Source organism: Symphalangus syndactylus, chromosome 14, assembly GCF_028878055.3.
Source record: "Symphalangus syndactylus isolate Jambi chromosome 14, NHGRI_mSymSyn1-v2.1_pri, whole genome shotgun sequence".
NCBI lineage: Eukaryota > Metazoa > Chordata > Mammalia > Primates > Hylobatidae > Symphalangus > Symphalangus syndactylus.
In genome coordinates this window covers 69,168,556-69,195,344 of record NC_072436.2, presented here as the reverse complement: position 1 = coordinate 69,195,344, position 26,789 = coordinate 69,168,556, and the positions used below count along the sequence as shown (strand labels likewise).

General features: G+C 41.1%; 1 long non-coding RNA gene across 1 annotated transcript; it reads right to left on the bottom strand.

The window, feature by feature from the left end:
- Positions 1-15,323: 15,323 nt before the first annotated feature.
- LOC134732335 (uncharacterized) lies at positions 15,324-26,683 on the bottom strand. The gene is made up of 3 exons (XR_010115378.1): positions 26,600-26,683; positions 26,393-26,502; positions 15,324-15,584 (listed from the first exon to the last, which is right to left on the bottom strand). It is a non-coding gene; the product is annotated as an uncharacterized lncRNA (long non-coding RNA).
- Between the last annotated feature and the right edge of the window lie 106 nt (positions 26,684-26,789).

Sequence of the window (26,789 nt, the reverse complement as noted above, 5' to 3'; positions counted from 1 at the left end):
AAGCAGTTATAAATAAAAGCTAAAAGTTAGTTTTTATCAATAGATCTACCAGAAGCTAAAATACAGCTAGGTATAAAATTATTATGCTAATGAAAAATCAAGACTATGTGGGTGAAAATATGTTATCAATTATCAATGTCGACCAGAAACATTGGGCAAAGGTCTTTATCATAAGGAAACTTTGCAGAGCAAATTTGAGATTAGAGATGGTAATAAAATAGTTTCCAAAGTTCTCTAGAAGTTTCTTAGGTCTCTCCTGATTTCAGTAGTCTAAATATTCATTTGCAAATGCATCTGTTTTAAGGGGATTGGGAGTAATCATTTCTTTCTGCAAGTACTTGTATCTGTTATATGATCTTTACCACTTTTGTCTAGCATTTTTAGTTACGTCTTTGTGACTGATTTATTCCTCAGCAAAGTTGTCTTTTCTTCAAGGTTCATTTTTCAGAATTCTTGATTTCTCTATTCCACATGTACATGCCTGACAAATACTTATTTATTTAAGATTCATGTCCTGAATACATTTCCAGAACACATAAACCTCACTACCATTATGCAATTTATCTTCTGCAAATCATTATTTTTCTATGGTAGCTTGCATGCTGAAAGCAAAGTGCATCCACATTCCCAATGATCACAAGTGTCCCACTATACTCTGGGAACCAAAATTCCAAGAATACTTCCAGGTTCCAAATTTACCCCTCCTGTAATGGAAAATCTCTCCTGCTGAGGTGGTAGTTTCTGATTGCCCAATATTGTGTTCCCTTTCCAGGGCTGCAGGAGCCCAAACACTCTTTTGAAAACCTCTCTCCCTACTAGAAACACAGGCTGTTCATTTAGCAATTATAGCTGTCAGCACAGTAAGCTGGCAGGAGAGAGAACAGCATCTGTTTCTGGGCAGGGAGCCCTTGGCAGAGCCAGGAGTTGAGGGCCTGGGGAAACAGGTAGGATAGTGGCTCTAATTTGTCACTTCCCCAGCACTTGTGTATTTGCATCTTGTATCCTGAAAAGTGATATATATATTAATTTCACCTATATACTGGAGAGGAAAATTAGAAAATGTGGGAAGTATATAAGAACAGGAATGGTCTGTGGGTCTCCAAGGTCTTGTACATAGTGATACTGCCTCATCCATTCATCTCTTCATTCAATGCCCACCTACTGACTATCTTTTCTATATCTGCTGCTGATATAGAAAATCTATATATGCTGCTGATATAGAAAATTGGTGCTGTGGACCCACTGGTGAATGTGACATGGTTCTTGTCCTTGAAGGGCACACAGCAAGTGGAAAAAACTAAAGTATAAATGAGAACTACAAAGGGTTTCAGACTGTATGGGGCATGGGGAACCCATACAAACAGGAATGGAATAAACTGTGGGTCTCCAGTTTCCACCTGCCCTTTTGTTCTTAGGAGCCATATTTCCTAACCATTCACAATTAACCATGTGAATTCTTTCCAAGCTGCTGCTTTAAGGTTTTCCATTATCTAACCAGAAGCCTGAAATTCCTCAAATTTTTATGGCACATGCTATTTGTCCATAGCTATTTAGGTGTTATCACCTAAATACTTAGTATAAATCTTGCATCCTGAGATAAGTTCCTAATGATTGTGGTAAGTGTCCTGTACTTTTACATAATGGCTAATTATATAATAGTTAGCAAATATACTTTTTGAATACTTTTGACATTAACTTGCTGTGTGGCCATTTGGCAAGGTCCCTCATCTGTCTTCTAGCTCTCAGATATTCCATCTGAAAAATGAAGAGAATTGTCCTGCCCCCCTTATCCTCTCCTTGAGTTGATGACCAAGGGCTCTGAAGAATGAACATATTTTATCTAGACAAGGGTGTCTATTTTTCTAGACAAAATGATAGTTTATATTAATAAACAAATCTAATGACCCAGGAAAATATTAAAAGGCTGGCAAACCAGAAAAATATTAAAAGGGTGGCAAATGTGTCCAGAAATATCATTATCCAGAGATAACCTGTTTCCTTCCATATAACTCTCTCTTTAAACACCCCCCACCACACACAGCCACAGATGGGACTGTAGTATACATAATGTTCTCTAGTCTCCTTTTTTCATTTGAAAAAAATATTGAGCATTTTTTTCATGCTAATAAATCACAGCTATCATTTTTCTTTTTTTTATTATTATACTTTCAGTTCTGGGGTACATGAGCACAACATGCAGGTTTGTTACATAGGTATACATGTGCCATGTTGTTTTGCTGCACCCACCAACCCATCATTTACATTAGGTATTTCTCCTAATGCTATCTCTCCCCCAGCCCCCCACCTCCCAACAGGCCCTGGTGTGTGATGTTCCCTGCCCTGTGTCCATGTGTTCTTGTTGTTCAACTCCCACCTATGAGTGAGAACATGCAGTGGTTGGTTTTCTGTCCTTGTGATAGTTTGCTTAGAATGATGGTTTCCAGCTTCATCCATGTCCCTGCAAAGGACACGAACTCATCTTTTTTATGGCTGCATAGTATTCCATGGTGTATATGTGCCACATTTTCTTTTCTTTTCTTTTTTTTTTTTTTTTTGAGATAGAGTCTCGCTCCGTCACCCAGGCTAGAGCGCAGTGGCACCATCTTGGCTCACTGCAAGCTCTGCCTCCCGGGTTCATGCCATTCTCCTGCCTCAGCCTCCAGAATAGCTGGGACTACAGGTGCCCACCACCACGCCTGGCTAATTTTTTGTATTTTTAGTAGAAATGGGATTTCACTGTGTTAGCCAGGATGGTCTCGATCTCCTGACCTCGTGATCTGCCCCCCTCGGCCTCCCAAAGTGCTGGGATTACAGGTGTGAGCCACCGCGCCCGGCCATGTGCCACGTTTTCTTAATCCAGTCTATCATTGATGGACATTTGGGTTGGTTCCAAGTCTTTACTATCATGAATAGTGCCACAATAAACATAAGTGTGCATGTGTCTTTATAGTAGCATGATTTATAATTCTTTGGGTATATACCGAGTAATGGGATCACTGGGTCAAATGGTATTTCTAGTTCTAGATCCTTGAGGAATCGCCACACTGACTTCCACAATGGTTGAACTTATTTACACTCCCACCAACAGTGTACAAGCATTCCTATTTCTCCACATCCTCTCCAGCATTTGTTGTTTCTTGACTTTTTAATGATCACCATTCTAACTGGCGTGAGATGGTATCTCATTGTGGTTTTGATTTGCATTTCTCTGATAACCAGTGATGATGAGCGTTTTTTCATATGTTTGTTGGCTGCATAAATGTCTTCTTTTGAGAAGTGTCTGTTCATATCCTTTGCCCACTTTTTGATGGGGTTGTTTTTTTAATTGTAAATTTGTTTAAGTTCTTTGTAGATTCCAGATGTTAGTCCTTTGTCAGATGGGTAGATTGCAAAGACTTTCTCCCATTCTGTAGGTTGCCTGTTCACTCTGATGATAGTTGCTTTTGCTGTGCAGAAGCTCTTTAGTTTAATGAGATCCCATTTGTCTATTTTGGCTTTTGTTGCCATTGCTTTTGGTGTTTTAGTCATGAAGTCTTTGCCCATGCCTATGTCCTGAATGGTATTGCCTAGGTTTTCTTCTAGGGTTTTTATGGTGTTAGGTCTTACCTTTAAGTCTTTAATCCATCTTGAGTTAATTTTTGTATACGGTGTAAGGAAGGGATCCAGTTTCAGCTTTCTACATATGGCTAGCCAGTTTTCCCAGCACCATTTATTAAATAGGGAATCCTTTCCCCATTGCTTGTTTTTGTCAGGTTTGTCAAAGATCAGATGGTTTTAGATGTGTGGTGTTATTTCTGAGACCTCTGTTCCGTTCCATTGGTCTATATATCTGTTTTGGTACCAGTACCATGCTGTTTTGGTTACCGTAGCCTTGTAGTATAGTTTAAAATCAGGTAGCGTGATGCCTCCAGCCTTGTTCTTTTTGATTAGGATTGTCTTGGCTATGCGGGCTCTTTTCTGGTTCCATATGAACTTTAAAGTAGTTTTTTCCAATTCTGTGAAGAAAGTCAGTGGTAGCTTGATAGGGATAGCATTGAATGTATAAATTACCTTGGGCAGTATGGCCATTTTCATGATATTGATTTTTCCTATCCATGAGCATGGAAGGTTCTTCCATTTCTTTGTGTCCTCTTTTATTTCATTGTGCAGTGGTTTGTAGTTCTCCTGGAAGAGGTCCTTCACATCCTTTGTAAGTTGGATTCCTAGGTATTTTATTCTCTTTGTAGCAATTGTGAATGAGATTTCACTCATGATTTGGCTGTCTGTTTGTCTATTATTGGTGTATAGGAATGCTTGTGATTTTTGCACATTAATTTTGTATGCTGAGACTTTGCTGAAGTTGCTTATCAGCTTAAGGAGATATTGGGCTGAGATAATAGGGTTTTCTAAATATACAATCATGTCATTTGCAAACAGAGACAATTTGACTTCCTCTTTTCCTAATCAAATACTCTTTATTTCTTTCTCTTGCCTGATTGCCCTGGCCAGAACTTCCAACACTATGTTGAATAGGAGTGGTAAGAGAGGGCATCCTTGTCTTGTGCCAGTTTTCAAAGGGAATGCTTCCAGTTTTTGCCCATTCAGTATGATATTGGCTGTAGGTTTGTCATAAATAGCTCTTATTATTTTGAGATACATTCCATCAATACCTAGTTTATTGAGTGTTTTTAGTATGAAGGGCTGTTGAATTTTGTCTAAGGCCTTTTCTGCATCTATTGAGATAATCAAGTGGTTTTTGTCATTGGTTCTGTTTATGTGATGGATTACGTTTATTGATTTGTGTATGCTGAACCAGCCTCACATCCCAGGGATGAAGCCAACTTGATCGTGGTGGATAAGCTTTTTGATATGCTCCTGGATTTGGTTTGCCAACATTTTCTTGAGGATTTTCGCATCGATGTTCATCAGGGGTATTGGCCTAAAATTCTCTTTTTTTGTTGTGTCTCTGCCAGGCTTTGGTATCAGGATGATGCTAGCCTCATAAAATGAGTTAGGGAGGATTCCTTCTTTTTCTATTGATTGAAATAGTTTCAGAAGGAATGGTACCAACTCCTCTTTGTACCTCTGGTAGAATTCAGCTGTGAATCTGTCTGGTCCTGGACTTTGTTTTTGCTTGGTAGGCTATTAATTACTGCCTCAATTTCAGAACCTGTTGTTGGTCTATTCAGAGATTCAACTTCTTCCTAGTTTAGTCTTGGGAGGGTGTACGTGTCAAGGAATTTATCCATCTCATTTAGATTTTCTAGTTTATTTGCGTAGAGGTGTTTATAGTATTCTCTGATGGTAGTTTGCATTTCTGTGGGATCGGTGGTGATATCCCCTTTATCATTTTCTGTTGCATCTATTTGATTCTTCTCTCTTTTATTCTTTATTAGTCTTGCTAGCAGTCTATCAATTTCCTTGATCTTTTCAAAAAACCAGCTCCTGGATTCATTGAATTTTTGAAGGGTTTTTTGTGTCTCTATCTCCTTCAGTTCTGATCTGATCTTAGTTATTTCTTGCCTTCTGCCAGCTTTTGAATTTGTTTGCTCTTGCTTCTCTAGTTCTTTTAATTGTGATGTTAGGGTGTTGATTTTAGATCTTTCCTGCTTTCTCTTGTGGGCATTTAGTGCTATAAATCTCCCTCTACACATCGCTTTAAATGTGTCCCAGAGATTCTGGTAGGTTGTGTCTTTGTTCTCATTGGTTTCAAAGAACATTTTTATTTCTTCCTTCATTTCTTTATTTACCCAATAGTCATTCAGGAGCAGATTGTTCAGTTTCCATGTAGTCTTTCTTAATCCTGAGTTCTAATTTGATTGCATTGTGGTCTGAGAGACAGTTTGTTGTGATTTCTGTTCTTTTACATTTGCTGAGGAGTGCTTTACTTCCAATTATGTGGTCAATTTTAGAATAAGTGCTATGTGGTGCTGAGAAGAATCTATATTCTGTTGATTTGGGGTGTAGATGTCTATTAGGTCCTCTTGGTCCAGAGCTGAGTTCAAGTCCTGGATATCGTTGTAACCTTCTCTGTCATTGATCTGTCTAATATTGGCAGTGGGGTTGTAAAATCTCCCATTATTATTGTGTGGGAATCTAAGTCTCTTTGTAGGTCTCTAAGGGCTTGTTTATGAATCTGGGTGCTCCTGTATTGGGTGCATATATATTTAGGATGGTTAGCTCTTTTTGGTGAATTTTACCATTATGTAGTGGCCTTCTTTGTCTCTTTTGACCTTTGCTGGTTTAAAGTCTATTTTATCAGAGACTAGGATTGCAACCACTGCTTTTTTTTGCTTTCCATTTGCTTCGTAGATCTTCTTCCATCCCTTTATTTTGAGCCTATGTGTGTCTTTGCACGTGAGATGGGTCTCCTGAATACAGCACACCAATGAGTCTTGACTCTTTTTCCAGTTTGCCAGTTTGCGTCTTTTAACTGGGGCATTTAGCCCATTTACATTTAAGGTTAATATTGTTACGTTTGAATTTGATCCTTTCGTTATGATGTTACCTGGTTATTTTGCCCATTAATTAATGCAGTTTCTTCATAGCATCAATAGTCTTTACCATTTGGCACATTTTTGCAGTGGCTGGTACCAGTTGTTCCTTTCCATGTTTAGTGCTTCCTTCAGGAGCTCTTGTAAGGCAGGCCTGGTGGTGACAAAATCTCTCAGCATTTGCTTGTCTGTAAAGGATTTTATTTCTCCTTCACTTATGAAGCTTAGTTTGGCTGGATATGAGATTCTGGGTTGAAAATTGTTTTCTTTAAGAATGTTGAATATTGGCCCCCACTCTCTTCTGGCTTGTAGGGTTTCTGCCAAGAGATCCTCTGTTAGTCTGATGGGCTTCTCTTTGTGGGTAACCCAACCTTTCTCTCTGGCTGCCCTTAACATTTTTTTCCTTCATTTCAACCTTGGTGAATCTGAAAATTATGTGTCTTGGGGTTGCTCGTCTCTAGGAGTATCTTTGTGGTGTTCTCTGTATTTCCTTAATCTGAATGTTGGCCTGCCTTGCTAGGTTGGGGAAGTTCTCCTGGATAATATCCTGAAGAGTGTTTTCTAACTTAGTTCCATTCTCCCCGTCACTTTCTGGTACACCAATCAAACATATATTTGGTCTTTTCACATAGTTCCATATTTCCTGGAGGCTTTGTTTGTTTCTTTTCACTCTTTTTTTCTCTAATCTTGTCTTCTCGCTTTATTTCATTAGTTTGATCTTCAATCACTGATATCCTTTCTTCCACTTGATCAAATCGGCTATTGAAGCTTGTGCGTGTGTCATGAAGTTCTCATGCCATGGTTTTCAGCTCCATCAGGTCATTTAAGGTCTTCTCTACACTATTTATTCTAGTTAGCCATTCGTCTAACCTTTCTTCCAGGTTTTTAGCTCCCTTGCAATGGGTTCGAACATGCTCCTTTAGCTCAGAGATGTTTGTTATTACTGACCTTCTGAAGCCTACTTCCGACAACTTGTCAAACTCATTCTCCATTCAGTTTTGTTCTCTTGTTGGCAAGGAGGTGTGATCCTTTGGAGGAGAAGAGGTGCTCTGTTTTTTGGAATTTTCAGCTTTTCTGCTCTGGTTTCTCCCCATCTTTGTGATTTTTATCTGCCTTTGGTCTTTGATGTTGGTGACCTACAGATGGGGTTTTTATCCTTTTTGTTGATGTTGATGCTATTCCTTTCTGTTTGCTAGTTGTCCTTCTAACAGTCAGACCCCTCAGCTGCAGATCTGTTGGAGTTTGCTGGAGGTCCACTCCAGACCCTATTTGCCTGGGTATCACCAGCTGAGGTTGCAGAACAGCAAATATTGCTGCCTGATCCTTCCTCTGGAAGCTTCATCCCAGAGGGGCACCCACCTGTTTGAGGTGTTTGTCAGCCCCTACTGGGAAGTGTTTCCCAGTCTGGCTACACGGGGGTCAGGGACCCACTTGAGGAGGCAGTCTGTCCATTTTCGGAGCTCAAACACCATGCTGAGAGAAACACTGTTCTCTTCAGAGATGTCAGACAGGGACGTTTAAGTCTGCAGAAGTTGTCTGCTGCCTTTTGTTATATTATGCCCTGCCCCCAGAAATGGAATCTATAGAGGCAGTAGGCCTTGCTGAGGTGTGGTGGGCTCCGCCCAGTTCGTGCTTCCTGGCCTCTTTGTTTACAATGTGAGCTACTCAAGCCTCAGCAATGGGGGACGTCCCTGTCCCCCGCCAGGCTGCAGCCTTGCAGGTTGATCTCAGACTGCTACGCTAGCAGTGAGCAAGCTCCATAGGTGTCGAACTCGCTGAACCAGGCATGGGAGGGTATCTCCTGGTTTGACAGTTGTTCAGACTGTGGGAAAAGCGCAGTATTTGGTCAGGAGTGTACCATTTCTCCAGGTACAGTCTGTCACAGCTTCCCTTGGCTTGGAAAGGGAAATCCCCCGACCCCTTGCACTTCCCAGGTGAGGTGATACCGCCTTGGCTTCAGCTCGCCCTCTGTGGTTTGCACTCACTGTCCAACCAGTCCCAGTGAGATGAACCAGGTACTGCAGTTGGAAATGCACAAATCACCCGTCTTCTGTGTCATTCTCGCTGGGAGCTGCAGACCAGAGCTGTTCCTTTTCAGCCATCTTGGAAACTATCCCCTATCATTTTTCTTTTACTTTCATTTTAGGTTCAGGGGTACCTGTACATGTTTGTTGCATGTAAATTGCATGTCACAGGGGTTTGGTTTACAAATTATTTCAGCACCCAGGTAATAAGCATAGCACTGGATAGGTAGTTGTTTGATCCTTACCTTCCTCTCTCTCTCCATCCTCAGGTAGGCCTCAGTATCTGTTATTCCCTTGTGTCCATATGTACTCAGTGTTTAGCTCCCACTTATAAACAAGAACATGTGGTATTTAGTTTTATGTTCCTGTATTCATGTATTTAGGCTAATGGCCTTTAGCTCCATCCATATTGCTACAAAGGACATGATCTTGTTCTTTTGATGGCTGTGTAGTATTCCATGGTATATATGTACCACATTTTCTTTATCCAGTCTACCACTGATGGGCATTTAGGTTGATTCTAAAATCTTTGCTATGAAGAAAAGTGCTGCAATGAACGTATGCATGCATGTGTCTTTATGGTAGAGTGATTTATACTCCTTCAGGCATATACTCAATAATAGCATTGCTGGGTTGACTAGTTATGCTTTGAGTTCTTTGAGAAATTGCCAAACTGCTTTCCACAATGGCTGAACTAATTTATATTCCCACCAGCAGTGTATAAGCATTTTTTTCTCTGCAACCTTGCCAGCATCTTTTATTTCTTCACTTTTCAATAATAGCTCTTCTCACTGGTGTAAGACGGTATCTCATAGTGGTTTTGGTTGGCATTTCTCTAACGATTAGTGATGTTGAACATTTTTTCATGCTTGTTGGCTGCGTGTATGTCTTCTTTTGAAAAGTTAGATTATAATTTTTAATATATGTATAGGTTTCTATTGTTGTATGTCTGTCGTAAGTATTTAACTGGTTCCCTATTAATTTTTGTGTTATTCCTGACATAAAATATGAGGATTAATACCCTTGCAAATGTATCTTTAGGAATTTGTATTGTTCATTCCATAGGATAATTTATAGAAGTAAAATTGCTGAGTTACCTCCTCCCCAAAATGTAACTATTATATAGAATTTTAAGCTGATTATTCTCGTTTTTCTTTATAATTTACCCATCTATATTTATTAATAAATGCCTGCGTAGAAGTTTTAAAAATTCTTATGTAGGGAAAACTTACCTGTTCTTCTTTAGGATTTAAGACTTTTGTTTTATGCTTCCAAATGCCCTTCACCTCTATCCATATTCACTGTATTTTCTTTTAATGTCAGTTTCAACTTTTTACATTTAAGTGCAAAAATAATCTGGAATTTATCTCTTTGATTTAGGAATTGAGGTGGGGATTCAACTAATCTCCCTCAACAGTGCCCAGATGGCTAACCAATTATCCCAATAGTTAAGTCTGAGATGTCTGTTAGAAATCCAAATGGAACTAGGTAGCTATTACGAGTCTGGATTCTAGGAAAGAATTTCAGCTGGAGATACGACGATGGGAGTTGAAAGTAAATAGATAGTATTTAAACCAAGGAGCCTGGATGACATCATCAAAAGAGAGAGTATAGGTAAGGAGAGGAGAGGGCCCCCACTGACCTTCTTGCTGTTCCTCAAACATGTGGAACCATTCTTGCTTCAGGTGCTTTGCCAACAATGCTCTTTCTCTAGACATTTTCAAGTCTCATTCGCTCACTTCATTGAAGCCTCTCAAATGTCACTTCTTCAGAACAAAGGATCACCCTGACCACCCTACTCAAATAGCATCCCTTTGACTACCTATGCTTACCAATGACTCTATTCGTTACTCTTTTATTTTTCTTCATAGCACTTCTCATTTCCTAAAATCACACATACATTTGTCTACTTATTTATTATATACCTTCTTCATGAGGTCAGGGCTTTGCATTTTAAAGAAATATATTATTTTAACCATCTATCCTAGTTTGGGATGTCCCAGGAGCAGACCCCAGACAAGAATTTGAGTGTGATTGTTTATGTGGGATATTATCCCAGGAAATGCCGGTAAGAGTATGAAGAAGTGAGACAGGAATGAGAAAGCAGTCAATAAAGGACGCATTATCAAGCCAGTTACCACTGTGGGTAACTGGAGCTTAATCCTGCATGGGAACTCTGGGCCTCAAAGAATATACTCTGAGGGGTATGATTGCTGAGCTATTAATATACCAACTCCTGTTAGTCACTGAATGAGGGTTGTTTCTGGACGTGTTAATTCTTATGTACTTCTGGCCTGATGAGCCCACTGCCCATGGGCACACCATATTGCTGAAGAGAGTTAACAGGCGAAGAGATGCAGATACTGGTAATTAAAAGTGGGATGGTGTGCACTATAATGGTAAGGCCTGTGGGTATATGGATGGGGACAAAACAACACCTGCTATCTCATTCTATTCCCTGCACCTTGAAGTGTGCTTGGCGTATAGTGGATACTCAATAAACACATGAACATTAAATGAAACTTGTTCACATGTTAAGGGAACATAATAGGTGATCTGCTTGCCTGCCTCAGCCTCTCAAAGTGCTGGGATTACAGGCATGAGCCACCGCACCCGGCCTCAGAAATGTATTTTAACCCTTATAACGCCACCTGTTTTTTATTTTCCCTGCTTGAAAGCTTACGGGATTATTTTTTATTTCTGCTTGCCTAAGTCTGCCTTCAGTAAGCAGTCCTTGAGCTAACTCTTAAAGGAGGTATAGGAATGTGTAAGTGGAGGAAGAGGCATGTGCTGAAAGGAGCAGCCAGGAGTTTGTGTGACTGGAGCACAGAGGTCAGGAGAGATGGCAGGTGGGGAGACTGGGCTTGCAGGCAGTTGCAGTATGATTTGTGTGGCAGATTGTATTTTCTACAGATGCCCACAACAACATCTCCACACTTGCTCATCTATAATGTGACCTGATATTCTTTTTTTTTTTTTTTTTTTAGGCAGAGTCTCGCTCTGTCATCCAGGCTGGAGTACAGTGGCGTGATCTCGGCTCACTGCAACGTCCGCCTCCCAGGTTCAAGTGATTCTCCTGCTTCAGCCTCCCGAGTAGCTGGGATCACAGGCCTGCATCACCATGCCCAGCTAATTTTTGTAGTTTTAGTAGAGACAGGGTTTCACCATGCTGACCAGGCTGGTCTCGAACTCCTGACCCCAAGTGATCCACTTTCCTCGACCTCCCAAAGTCCTGGGATTATAGGTATGTGCCACTGCACCCAGCCCTGATATTCTTTTATTTGAGAGGTAAAGTCCATGTACCCTCCCCCTTGCATCTGGACAAATTTGTTTATAACCAACAAAATGTGGCAGAAGTGACACTGAAAATTCAGAGTCTGTTAAATGATGACGTAGCTTCCACTTTGTTCTCTGGAGCACTTGCAGCTGGAACTCTGAAATGCTCTACCTCAAAGCCATCAAGGTACAAAGAAACCAAACCAAAAGAAGAGGCTACAAATAGGTGCTGTCGTCAGCAGTCCTGATCTTCTCCACCTGGCCCAGGGACCAGACTTGTGAGTGAATGATCCTTCAGATGATCCTAATCACCATCTGCTGAGATACTTTCAGGTAAGGCCCTAGACATCAAGAAAAAGAGACAAACTCTGTTCTCATATCCTTTCCAAATCTCTGACCCCCACAATCCATGAATCTAATAAGATGGTTGCTGTTTTATATCACTAAGCTTAGAGTAGTTTATTACCCAGGCATAATAACTGAACACTAACCATGTCAGAGTTGGGCTTCCTCAGGAAACGGGGAATCATTGGTTTCTGGATATGGAGTAACCTAATCAGACATGGGATTCAACAGTACTATAGTACAAAGCCTCAGGGTTCTACAACTCCAGGGGCACCAATAATGTAGAAGACAAGGTAATGATGGTCCCTATATTTGTGCAGACTGGTGACCCTGGTTGCTGTGGATGAACTGTCAAGAGCCAGAACTAGAAGTAAACTACTAATGAGACTAGTATAATAGTCTGGATAGGAGAAGAGGAGGGCCTAAGCCAGGGTAGTAGCCATGAAAATGAAGAAAAGATAGATATCAGAAATGTTTCAGAGGTAGATCCAGTAGAACCATGAGACAGGTAGAAGTCTGGAATGGCTCCCAAGTGTCTGGCTCATGGAGGATGGTGGTATAATTTCCCAGGTCAGAGATCACAGGAGGAGAAACCAGTTTGAAGGGAGAGACGATAGATTAAGATTTGGATGTGGGCCGGGCACGATGGCTCACGCCTGAAATCCCAGCACTTTGGGAGGCTGAGGCGGGCAGATCACCTGAGGTCGGGAGTTCAAGACCAGCCTGACCAACATGGAGAAACCCTGTCTCTACTAAAAATACAAAATTAGCTGGGTATGGTGGCACATGCCTCTAATCCCAGCTACTCAGGAGGCTGAGGCAGGAGAATTGCTTGAACCCGGGAGGTGGAGGTTGCGGTGAGCCAAGATCATACCATTGCACTCCAGCCTGGGCAGCAAGAGTGAAACTCCATCTCAAAAAAAAAAAAAAAAAAAAAAAAAAAAAAAAAAAAAGGATTTGGATATCTTGATTCTGAGGCGCCTGAGGATATGCCCAGGCATCATTTGGACATATGACAGACGCCTGGGCTATAAATAATATCTTTGGACCTTAACAGTATATATTTAGTAATTAAGTCTATGGAAGTGAATGCCATGGCAGTTGGAGAAGATACAGAATGAGAAGGGCCTAGAACCAAATAATGGGGAATTAAGATGTTTAAGCGACTGGCCAAAGAAGAAGACCACCATAAAGGATTTTCTGAACTTATTGAATAGGTAGTAGAAGAAACAGAAGCATCTGGTGTCAGAATACCTAAGACAGGAGAGAATATCAATAAAAAAAGAAAGTGGTCAGTAATAACCCATATCTCAAAGAGCAAGGATGGCAAGGACTGATAAGTGGCCATTGAATCTGGTAATTATAAGGTCACTGGTGCTTTTACAAGAGCAGTTTCTGTGGAGTGGTGGGAATAATGAACAACAGGCAATGGACAAGGACTTAGTGCAGAGTGAAGAGAAATATGAGTTCCCTAAACAGGCAGGAAAAGAGAAAGGGGCATTGAAATCGAAAATGGCAGAGAGAGGAGGGAAAAGGGGTGGGCGAGTGGGATGACTCAAGCCTTTGTCAATTATACTGCACGCCTTTGTCTGTGAGAGAGGCAGGGTGGTGCAGTGGTTAAGAGGACAGGCTTTGGAGCCAGGCTGCCTGTATTTGTGTTGAGTTTCACCATTACCTACCAGCTGTATAAACTTAGGCAAGTTACTTAATGTCTTTGTCCTCAGTTTCCTCATCTGTAAAGGATAATTGTAACCACTTCTTAGGTTTTTGTGAGTGCTTAGAAGCAACCAATAAATGTTACCTCTCAATGTTATTATTATTATTATTAATTATTATCATCGTCATCATCATTACTACACAAGTAAACTCTGGCTTCTTCTCTGAATAATATCTACTGCTCTTGTTCTAGGGCAATGATTTTCAAAGTGTGATCCAGGTCCCTGAAGCTCTCTCAGGGGGTCTGGGAGATCAAAACTATTTTCATAATACAAAGACACAATTTGCCATTTTCACTCACATCCTCTCACAAGTGTACACTGCAGTTTTCCAGAGGCTACGTGATATTGCAACAGATTGATATAGAAACAAATATGAAAATAGAAACAAATATGAAAATAGAAACAAATATGAAAATCCACATGTCTTTTATTAAGCCAGACACAAGTAATTTAAAAAAATGTCAAAGAAGGTCACTCTTCTCATTTATTTTGGTTGTGGTTTAGAAATTATATTTTCCATAAAAATGTTTTTTTATGTTAACATGTAATGGGTTTATTTTTGTTAGATGAATGCAAACTAAATATTTTAAAAATTTATCCATTTACATTTCCAATATGGTAAATATTCAAAAGATATCCACAAAACAAAAGCTCTTGGAAGCTATCAATAATTTCTAAGAAAATTATTAGAAAGGGAAACTAACACCTAAAAGTTTTGAGAATCACTGCTCTAGGGACTGAATCAGAATCAGAACAAGAAGTGTTCACTACTTTGTACTTCTTTCTCTGGTCACACAAGACCACTTGCTTTTCCCTAAGGAGATAATTTATGTTCACAGCTCTGAATCTTTGGTGTGCTATTCCCTCAGTTCACCTTTCTTTGTCAAAACTCTGCACATCCTATAAGACACTTATCTTCTCAGTTTCATTGGCTTACAGTGATGTAGGTCCTCAGCTTACCTTTCCAGAAGCTGCCCCAAATCCAGCGTGCTTATGCTCCTTCCCATGGTCTCCTGTCCACCTACCACAAACATAGCGGTAGCTAGCCTCCATCCAAACTGAGCAGAAGTGGGAGAAGAGCCCTCTTCCAAATTCTTTGTCAAACTTTGTCACCTGGGCTCCCAAACAACATTTCTTTTTCACTGAGTCTCATAAAGCTGCTACTTTGGTTTTTGCTCACAAGCCCCTTTCTATCAGTCAGTTTGGTCCTGAGTGAGAAATGCAATATTACCCTGCTCCCTATGCCTTCATCTTTCTTGTAGTATTCAGGGGGTCATGCACTAAAAATATTTTCTTCACAATAGCAGCACTTCTGAACCTTATTTTAAGCTCAGCTGGGATTTCTGTTGTCATTACCATCATCATCATCATTATTCTAATTCTTATATACATTCTGATCCCCACAATAATTCTGTAAGGAATATGTAATCCCATTATGTTAGTTATCCATTGCTGTGTAACAAATTACCCCCAAAACGTAGTGGCTTTAAACATTTATTATCTCAGAGTTTCTGTGGGTTGGGAATCTGGGCTGACTTAGCTGGTTCTGCTTTAGGGACTCACAGGCTATAATCAAGGTGCCGACAGGGACTGTGGTCATCTCAAGCCTGAGAAAGATTTGCTTCCCAGCCCATTCACATGGTTGTTGGTAGGATTCAGTTGCCCAATGGCTGTTGGCTAGACACCTCTCTCAGTCCTTCCCACATGAGGCTCTCTAAATGACAGCTTGATTCATCAAAGTATATAAACTAAAAAGGCAATAGAGAAAAATCTAGTAAGAAGGTAGCCAGTCTTTTGTATCCCTATCATGGAAGTGGCATTCCATCACTTTTGCAGAATTCTATTTTTTAGAAGCAAGTCACGAGGTTCAGCTCACATTCAAGGTAAGAGGATTACACAAGGGCATGAATACCAGCATCATTTAGCGCCATCTTGAAAGATAACTGCCACATTCATTTTCCTTGATGGTGAAACTGAAACTCAATGAAGTTGAGTAATACGATGGAGATCATTCAGTTAATAAATGGCAGAGTTGGATTTGAACTTAAGTCTTTCTGACCCAAAGCATACCTTTAGCATTTCATACATTTTTACATTGTGTTTGTCACTGTGGCGAACAATTTCCCCCATTTAACTGCAGCCTTATTAAGGGTAGGAGGAGCTCGTGCTCCCTATGTTGACAAAAGTGTTGGTAAATAGACTGATGGATGAATACGTGAATCAATTAAAATATTAATAGTCCATATATTGGAATTATACACACAGAAATTACTAAACCAGGGTTCTAACTAAAAAGCCAGGACAGTAAAATAGAGCATGGGTCAAACTAAGAGAAGGGAGAAAATGGGCAACCCAGATAAACTATTGATTCCATGCATTTCTTCACATTTCTTTTTCCTTCTGTGTGAAATATGGCCTTTCTATTTTGGTTGGCAGAGATGAATCCTGTATGTTGCCAGAATCCAAACAGTAGAATGACCAAGAATACTCAAAAGGCATTCTGAATAAAGCTATACCCATGCCCCATCCAAAATGTACTAATTGATTTATTTTAGAGACAGGATATCATTTTGTCTCCCAGGCTGGAGTGCAGTGGCACAATCCTAGCTCACTGCAGCCTCAAACTTTTGGGCTTATGCTATCCTCCCATAGCTAGGAACACACAGGTGCAACGCCATCATGTTCATCTAATTTTTTATTTTTATTTTTGTAGAGCTGGTGTCTCCAACTCCTAGCCTCAAGTGATCCTTCCTTGAGGATCCTCCCTTGAGGATACCAAAGCACTGACATCCAAAGCACTAGGCTTACAGGAGCGAGCCACTACACCGGACCAACAAAATGTATTTAAGCTACATATTTACGTGTGTTTAACACAGAAATTCCTAATCTATGTCACCGTGATGCTAGAAAGGAAAGAAAACGGTAGTAGCCAAAATATTTATGCTAGAAGAGATGGAAGGAACAGAAAGTTTCATGCAAATTTGGTTGTTTGGATTATTCCTTTACCTCATAATAGTTGGGTTATTTGTTTATTAATAAAATATTGCCTGTAAAGGTAACATTTTCAATAACTCAGATTTTATTGGTGGATATTTTTGACATACATTTTGTCCAAGTAGTTCTGTAGTTCCTGCTTTTCATGGGACCTCTAAGATGCTTTCAGATACGATGTTATGCTATGGAAAGGGACTGACTTCTATCATCAGTTTACCAGTCAGTGACAGCTTGCTGAGAAATAGTTGCTGGACCTCTAATTTTCTCTCTTCTGTTGTTCCCTCAGATGTTATTTTCTGGTCGGGACCATGACTCTGAAGAACTGATCAGAAGCAGTAACAGTGTAGCCCCCTATATGAAGGGGAGAAAACTAGCAGTAAAGAATTCCTGGTTGGCGCGGTGGCTCATACCTGTAATCCCAGCACTTTGGGAGGCCGAGGCGGGTGGATCACCTGAGGTCGGGAGTTTGAGACCAGCCTGACCGAGAAGGAGAAACCTCGTCCCTGCTAAAAATACAAAATTAGCCGGGAGTGGTGGTGCATGCCTGTAATCCCAGCTACTCAGGAGGCTGAGGTAGAAGAATCGCTTGAAAATGGAAGGCGGAGTTTGCAGTGAGCCGAGATCGCGCCATTGCACTCCAGCCTGAGCAACAAGAATGAAACTGTCTCAAAAAAAAAAAAAAAAAAAAACCAAAAACAGAATTCCTGTGATTGTGAGTCTCACTTAGGGCTGGACCGAAAGTATTAGACCATTTACACAGAAATCTATTTTTTTTTTTTTGACGGAGTCTTGATCTGTCGCCCAGGCTGGAGTGCAGTGGCGCCATCTTGGCTCACTGCAAGCTCCGCCTCCCGGGTTCAGGCCATTCTCCTGCCTCAGCCTCCCAAGTAGCTGGGACTACAGGCGCCCACCGCCACGCCCGGCTAATTTTTTGTATTTTTGGTAGAGACGAGGTTTCACCGTGTTAGCCAGGATGGTCTCGATCTCCTGACTTCGTGATCCGCCCGCCTCAGCCTATCAAAGTGCTGGGATGACAGGCGTGAGCCACCGCGCCCGGCCCACAGAAATCATTTTTAAAAATCCTCTGTGAGGCCAAGCATGGTGGCTCACGCCCTGTAATCCCAGCACTTTGAGAGGCTGAGGCTGGTGGATCACCTGAGGTCAGGAGTTTGAGACTAGCCTGGCCAACATGGCCAAACCCCGTCTCTACTAAAAATACAAAAATTAGCCGGGTGTGGTGGCAGGCACCTGTAATCCCAGCTACTCTGGAGGCTGAGGCAGGAGAATCGCTAAAACCCAGGAGGCAGAGGTTGCAGTGAGCTGAGATTGTGCCGTTGCACTCCAGCCTGGGCGACAAAAGCAAGACTGCGTCTCAAAAAAAAAAAAAAAAAAAAAATCCTTTCTGAAAAGTGGGAATGGGATGAACACACTTCTGAAAACATAAAACTTTAACCTGTCTATTGAATAGATCAGTACAACGTAAGAAGCCACCCTAGAGAACAGTCACGCAATAGTGGTCCTAGCTTTTGTTGTTTTCCTAAAACATCCCTAGGTATAAGCATCACAGCTAGGTGAGCGATCTCTCCATAGCCTGGCTACCTAGAGACATAAATTTAGTGGCTGAGCCCTAGGCTGTCACTATCAGATTCTTCCATTCTACTTTCTAGTTCTGTTAATTCAGTAAGGAGACTTACAGAAAATTACCAGTGAAGGCTTTAGTCTCTAGAAAATCCTAAACTTACGAAAACATTTAGACACTTCTGCAAGATCCTATAAGCTTGCTGATATTACAGAGTTGAGGAGTCACCACTTGGAAGTTTAGTCTTTAGAGGGGGAGGGTTGAAGGTGACTATCTCTGTAGGCTTAAGCATTACAAAAGTGGTAGCTTCATGACAATGGAGCTGTGCATTTAAAATTTTTTCAATTGTCGTACAGGAATTTTATTTTCTCCGAAGATTTTGCCAAAGTGCCCAGGATGTTACTGTTTATAAGATTAGGTAGGTCATTTGCTGTTGTCAAGTAACATTTGCAATTATTGAGCAAGGCTCTCTTTAGCCATAAATCTATGCTAACCTGTCCAGGACATTCATTCCACAACTCTTTGCTGACAGTACACAAGTTATCATATAGCCGCATGGGAGTGTGAGGTACAGTTCTATTTTCATCTCACCCTTTGGCTTGCTCTATAACCTTGGGAAAATCACTTCTAGGTCCTGTGCCACAGACCTGCCATCTGTAAATTAGGGCTGTTTAGTAATCCTCCTCTGGCCAGGTCAATGGAAGTCATGAATTCTGGAGTTGGGCAATTAAGAACTTTTAAACGCTCCAGGAGAGTGCTATTGACACATTCATTCTTTTGAACTTTATCACATACCAGCCTTCTTGAATATTTGACCATATTTTTGCTCTAGTAACACTTCGACATAAAATACATTAGAATGATTTTCCTAGCTGGGCATGGTGGCTCATGCCTGTAATCCCAGCACTTTGGAAGGCCAAGGTGGGCACATCGCTTGAGCCCAGGAGTTCGAGTCCAGCCTGGGCAACATGGCAAAACCCCATCTCTATAAAAAATACAAAAATGAGCGGGGCGTGGTGGCATGCACCTATAGTCCCAGCTACTCAGGAGGCTGACGTGGGAGGATCAAGTGAGCCTGGGAGGTCAAAGCTACAGTGAGCTGTGCACACACCACTGCACTCCAGCCTGGGCAACAGAGTAAGATCCTGTCTCAAAAAAAAAAAATAATAAAAGGATGATTTCTCCAAATTTGGATGGTCTCACCTAAATTCCTTCCAACCTTACTGCTAAGAGAGAGTATAAATTATTACATTTTACATATTCATTTCCATTTCTCCTACCCATCATACAGGTACACTTGAATCATGTCCACTGGATTTCACTGAGGCAGGAGCTTAACCAGGATCCATGCATTCTGTTTTAGTTAGTAGATGGGAATCAATGTTGTTAGAACAAATGGACATTTTTTAACAAAAATTCATACATTTAAGTCTCTCATAAACTTAAAACACCTACATTTACATCAGTTATCTTCTTATCCTTATGTAAGGAAAATGTCAGCCAGAGCCTCCCTCCCCTTTGCAATCGAAATAAGGTCATCCCAGACATCCAATTTGGATGTACATAGCCCTTCAAAGATTAGCATCACTAGTAATTTCTTTTTTTTTTTTTTTTTGTTTTGAGACTGGGTTTCTGTCACCCAGACTGTAGTGCAGTGGTATGATCTCAGCTCACTGTAGCTTCAACCTTGCTGGCTCAATCAATCCTCCCACTTCAGCCTCCCTAGTAGCTAGGACTATAGACACATGCCTGGCCAAATTTTTGTAGAGGGCATTTCAACATGTTGCCCAGGCTGGTCCCAAACTCCTGGACTCAAGTTATCCACCCGCCTCAGACTCCCAAAGTGCTGGGATTACAGGCATGAGCTGCTGCGCCTGGCCAATTACCAGTAATTTCTGAGGGGCTTATTTTCTTCTGTCCTTTCTACTCCTGAGCCCCTACTTTTATGTGCACTGTCTTTTCACTGTTCCAACCACCTAAACATCAGCCTTTCCCTCAGTTTCTACAAAACCCCATTCACATAAAGTTGTAGTGAGATTTTTAGATTTAGAAAAATAACTTTAAATTTGTATATTAGACACTCTTGTTCTATAAAAAGTCAATTTTTTTACCCTTTCCCCAGAGATTCCCATTATTCCTTAATTCTATGTACCACCCAGACTTCTCCCCTTGACTTGTCTCTCCCCTCCCCTCCCCTCCCCTCCTTGCTTGGCTCATCTCTTCTCACCACTTTATTTTTCTCTCTCTCAGGGGGAAAAATTAATTTCTCTCAGGGTTCAGGCAGGGCAGTTTTTCTTGTGTTGCCAGGGCTTCTGCTCGTAGCCATATTTTCAGAGTGTCATTTTATACCCGAAACAGCTTATCAGGGTATTTTCCCAAATAAAGACAGTTTTTTTTTTCTCCCTAAGAAGAATTCTGGTACCATGTCTTACTAATTTATCTTCATTATATTCAACAATGTAGACTCATCTATGTACAGTCATCATATTTGCAAACTAGTTAGTATTCTACTTTTCTCATTATCTTATACATACTTTCCCATTTATTATTATAATATAGCCCATGTTTGCTACTTTAATACATATCTTCCCAGTTATTAGGTATTTGAATAGTTTTGACTATATTCCCAAATGTAGATTATGAGCTGAAAATAAACGATTTCATAGATCGTGTGCTTTGCTACAACACTCTTGAAAACAGTTGTTCTAATAAATAATTTTATCAATTTAACTCCATCAATATTCTCTTTTTAAATTTTCAATTAGCACTGCAGCAAGGCTAATAATTTCCCCCAAATTAACTTTTCTGAGTTTCTTCATGTGTGAACTATTTACACATGTTTTGTTTTGTTTGTTTGTTTTGTTTGTGAGACAGAGTTTTGCTCTTGTCACCCAGGCTGGAGTGCAATGGTGCAATCTTGACACACTGCGACCTTTGCCACCGAGGTTCAAGAGATTCTCTTGCCTCAGTCTCCCAAGTAGCTGGGATTACAGGCATGTGCCACCATGCCCAGCTAATTTTTTGTATTTAGTAGAGACGGGGTTTCACCATGTTGGCCAGGCTGGTCTCGAACTCCTGACCTCAGGTGATCTACCTGCCTCCGCCTCCCAAAGTGCTGGGATTACAGGCATGAGCCACCGTGCCCAGGCTACACGTATACTTTGACCCTTGTTCAGTAAAATCTGGGTATTGATTTTAACACCTTTATCAAGATATAATTCAAATACAGTTCCTCCATTGAAAGTGTACAATTCCATGAATTTTAGTATATTCACAGAGTTGTATAAATATCACCACAATTTTACAACATTTCATTATCCCAAAGATTGCTGGGTCATATGGTAACTCTATGTTTAACTGTTTCAGTAACTATCAGACTGTTTTTCAAAGTGGTGGTACCATTTTACAATCCCACCAGCAGTATATAAGGTCCCAATTTCTCCACATTCTTGCTGTATTAGTTTGCTAGGGCTGCCAAAACAAAACACCACAGACTGGGTGGCTTAAACATCAGAAATATATTTGCTCACAATTCTGAAAACTAGAAATCCAAGATTAAGGTATGAGAAAGTTTGGTTTCTCCCAGGAGCTCTTTCCTTGGCTTGCAGATGGCTGCCTTCTCATTGTGTCCTCGCATAGCCTTTTCTCTGTGCACATATCCCTAGTGTCTCTTCCTCCTCTCATGAAGATACCAGTCATTTTGGATTAGGGTCTCACCTTTATGACCTCATTTCACCTTAAGTACTTGTCTAAAGGGCCAATATTCAAATATAGTCACATTGGGGGTTACAGCTTCAACACAGGAATCTTAGGGGGACACAATTCAGTCTATACGCTTGCCAACACTAGTTACTATCTATCTTTTTGATTATAGCCATTCTAGTGGCTGTGAAGTAGTATCTCATTATGGTCGTGATTTGCGTTTATTTGACGTTTAGTAATGTTGTGCACCTTTCATGTGCTTACTGGCATTTATAGAACTAGCTATTCAAATCCTTTGCCCTGATTTATTTATTTATTTCCTTCCTTCCTTCCTTCCTTCCCTCCCTCCCTCCTTCCTTCCTCTCCCTCCCTTTCTTTTCCTTTCTTCTTTCCTTCCCTCCTTTCTTCCTTCCCTCCTCCTCTCCTTCCCTTCCTCCCTCCCTCTCTTCCTCTCTCTTTCTCTCTTTCTCTTTGAGAATTTTGCTCTATCACCCAGGCTGGAGTGCGGTGGTGCAAACTCTGGCTCACTGCAAATTCTGCCTCCAGGTTCAAGCAATTATCCTGCCTCAGCCTCTTGTGTAGCTGGGATTACAGGCATGTACCACTACACAGGGCTAATTTTTGTGTATTTAGTAGAGACGGGGTTTCATCATGTTTCACTGTCTTTTTTTTTAACTTTTTTATTATTATACTTTAAGTTGCGGGTACATGTGCACAATGTGCAGGTTTGTTACATATGTATACATGCGCCATGTTGGTGTGCTGCACTCATTAACTCGTCATTTAGCATTAGGTATATCTCCTAATGCTATCCCTCCCCCCTCCCCCAACCCCACAACAGTCCCCGGTGTGTGATGTTCCCCTTCCTGTGTCCATGTGTTCTCATTGTTCAATTCCCACCTATGAGTGAGAACGTGTGGTGTTTGGTTTTTTGTCCTTGCGATAGTTTGCTGAGAATGATGGTTTCCAGCTTCATCCATGTCCCTACAAAGGACATGAACTCATCATTTTTTATGGCTGCATAGTATTCCATGGTGTATATGTGCCACATTTGCTTAATCCAGTCTATCATTGTTGAACATTTGGGTTGGTTCCAAGCCTTTGCTATTGTGAATAGTGCCCCAATAAACATATGTGTGCATGTGTCTTTATAGCAGCATGATTTATAATCCTTTGGGTATATACCCAGTAATGGGATGGCTGGGTCAAATGGTATTTCTAGTTCTAGATCCCTGAGGAATCGCCACACTGACTTCCACAATGGTTGAACTAGTTTACAGTCCCACCAACCGTGTAAAAGTGTTCTATTTCTCCACATCCTCTACAGTACCTGCTGTTTCCTGACTTTTTAATGATGGCCATTCTAACTGGTGTGAGATGGTATCTCATTGTGGTTTTGATTTACATTTCTCTGACGGCCAGTGATGGTGAGCATTTTTTCATGTGTTTTTTGGCTGCATAAATGTCTTCTTTTGAGAAGTGTCTGTTCATATCCTTCGCCCACTTTTTGATGGGTTGTTTTTTTCTTGTAAATTTGTTTGAGTTCATTGTAGATTCTGGATATTAGCCCTTTGTCAGATGAGTAGGTTGCAAAAATTTTCTCCTATTCTGTAGGTTGCCTGTTCACTCTGATGGTAGTTTCTTTTGCTGTGCAGAAGCTCTTTAGTTTAATTAGATCCCATTTGTCAATTTTGGCTTTTGTTGCCATTGCTTTTGGTGTTTTAGACATGAAGTCCTTGCCCATGCCTATGTCCTGAATGGTATTGCCTAGGTTTTCTTCTAGGGTTTTTATGGTTTTAGGTCTAACATTTAAGTCTTTGATCCATCTTGAATTAATTTTTGTATAAGATGTAAGGAAGGGATCCAGTTTCAGCTTTCTACATATGGCTAGCCAGTTTTCCCAGCACCATTTATTAAATAGGGAATCCTTTTCCCATTGCTTGTTTTTGTCAGGTTTGTCAAAGATCAGATAGTTGTAGATATGTGACATTATTTCTGAGGGCTCTGTTCTGTTCCATTGGTCTATATCTTTGTGTCCCTGCACTCCAGCCTCGGTGACAGAGCAAGACTCTGTCTCAAAAAAAAAAAAAAAAAAAAATACTGGCAAACTGAATTCAGCAGCACTTCAAATAGGTTATCCACGACGATCAAGTAGGCTTCATCCCTGGGATGCAAGGTTGGTCCAACATACAAAAAACAATAAATGTGATTCAACACATAAACAGAACTAAAGACAAAAACTACACGCAGAAAGACCTTTGATAAAATTCAACATTCCTTCATATTAAAAACTCTCAATAAACTAGGTACTGAAGAAACACCTCAAAATAATAAGAGCCATATATGACAAACCCACAGCCAATATCCTACCGAATGGGCAAAAGCTGGAAGCATTCCCCTTGAAAAGCAGCACAAGACAAGTTGCCCTCTCTCACCACTCCTATTCAACATAGTTTTGGAAGTTCTGGCCAGGGCAATTAGGCAAGAGAAAGAAATAAGGGGTATTCAGATACGAAGAGAAGAAATCAAATTATCTTTGTTTCCAGATGATATGATCCTATATCTAGAAAACCCCATTGTCTCAGCCCCAAAGTTTCTTAAGCTGATAAGCAACTTCAGCAAAGTCTCGGGATACAAAATCAATGTGCAAAAATTGATAGCATTCCTATACACCAATAACAGGCATGCTGAGAGCCAAATCATAAATGAACTCCCATTCACAATTGCTACAAACAGAATAAAATACCTAGGAATACAGCTAACAAGGGAAGTGAAGCACCTCTTCAAGGAGAACTGCAAACCACTGCTCAAAGAAATAAAAGAGGATACAAACAAATGGAACAACATTCCATGCTCATGGGTTAGAAGAATCAATATCGTGAAAATGGCCATACTGCCCAAAGTAATTTATAGATTTAATGCTACTCCCATTAAACTACCATTGACATTCTTCACAGAATTAGAAAAACTATTTAAAATTCATATGGAACCAAAAGAGCCCAAATAGCCAAGACAATACTAAGCAAAAAAAAAAAACAAAGCTGGAGGCATCACATTACCTGACTTCAAACTGTACTACAAGGCTACAGTAACCAAAACAGCATGGTACTGGTACAAGAACAGACACATAGACCAATGGGCCAGAATAAAGAACTCAGAAATAAGATCACACAACACTGTTGTTAGGAATGTACGTTAGTTCAATCATTGTGGAAGACAGTGTGGCAATTCCTCAGGGATCTAGAACCAGAAATACCATTTGACCCAGCAATCCCATTACTGGGTATATACCCAAAGGAATAAGTCATTCTACTATAAAGACACATGCACACGTATGTTTATTGCAGCATTATTTACAATAGCAAAGACATGGAACCAATCCAAATGCCTATCAATGATAGACTGGATAAAGAAAATGTGGTAACATATACACCATGGAATGCTATGCAACCACAAAAAAGAATGAGCTCATATCCTTTGCAGGGACATGGATGAAGCTAGAAGTCATCATCCTCAGCAAACTAACACAGGAACAGAAAACCAAGCACCGTATGTTCTTGCTCGTAAGTGTGAGTTGAATATTGAGAACACATGGGCACAAGGAGGGGAACAACACACACTGGGACCTGTTTGGGGGGTGGGGGGCAAGGGGAGGGAGAGCATTAGGAGAAATACCTAAAGCATGCAGGGCTTAAAACCTAGATGATGGGTTGGTAGGTGCAGCAAACCATCATGACACATGTATATCGATATAACAAACCTGCACGTTCTGCACATGTACCCCTGAACTTAAAAGTTGAAAAAAAAAAGAAAATGAATGTGGATTGTTCTCCATTGCGAATGATGGCCACCAGAATTCCAGGGTAACAAATCTCTTAGTTGTCCTCTGGCCGAAATCTCCTCATCCCCGACACCCTGCCCCATATCACAACAAGCCTTTTTTTTTTTTCAAGACACTGGGCTGGAGTGAAGTGGCGCAATCATGGCTCATTGCAGCGTTCCGCCTCAGCCTCCTGCCTCAGCCTCCCAAGTTTTTCTCACTTTTTCCCTTGTTCCTTTTTCTGTGTTCCTTAAATCAGAAAATAGTCTCCTGTCACCTGTCGGGACTCCTCCCCGGGTGCCTGCTTTGCCAGGTTTAGGTGAGGTGGACACAGAAATAGCCAAGTTGTCCTCTGGGGTGTGTCCTAATCCAAAACAGGTTCATCCTGGGACCACAGGCAGGCGCCACAGCTACATGTTTTTTGACGTTGGAATGTGCCTTATGTGGGCTCCCCTAATGACCTGTTTTCATATCTGCTCATCCACCGGAATGACTGGGGGATCCTCGAAGTGGAAGCTTTTTCCTGTTTCCATGTGTCCCCAAGCACTGTGGCTGGCCCTAAATAGGTGTTCTGTAAACAGCAGGTGAAGAAATTATTAGTCTTAAAAAGGACAGAAAGACCCCCGCAAAAGCAGCAGCGCATGCCGAACACCTTAGGCCTCACAGACCTTCTGTTTGAGGAATGTGCTCCCCCAATCCCAGACCGCTCCTGGTGGGGCGGGCGCGAGCGTAGGACCACGGAGCCTGCTGCGTTGCTCGGCTGCGGGGGAGGAGCGGGGCCCCGCCCCGCCCCGCCCCGCCCCCGACTTCCCGCGCTCCACGTCCATTGGCTGGCCTCGGGGGTGGGCGGGCACCGCC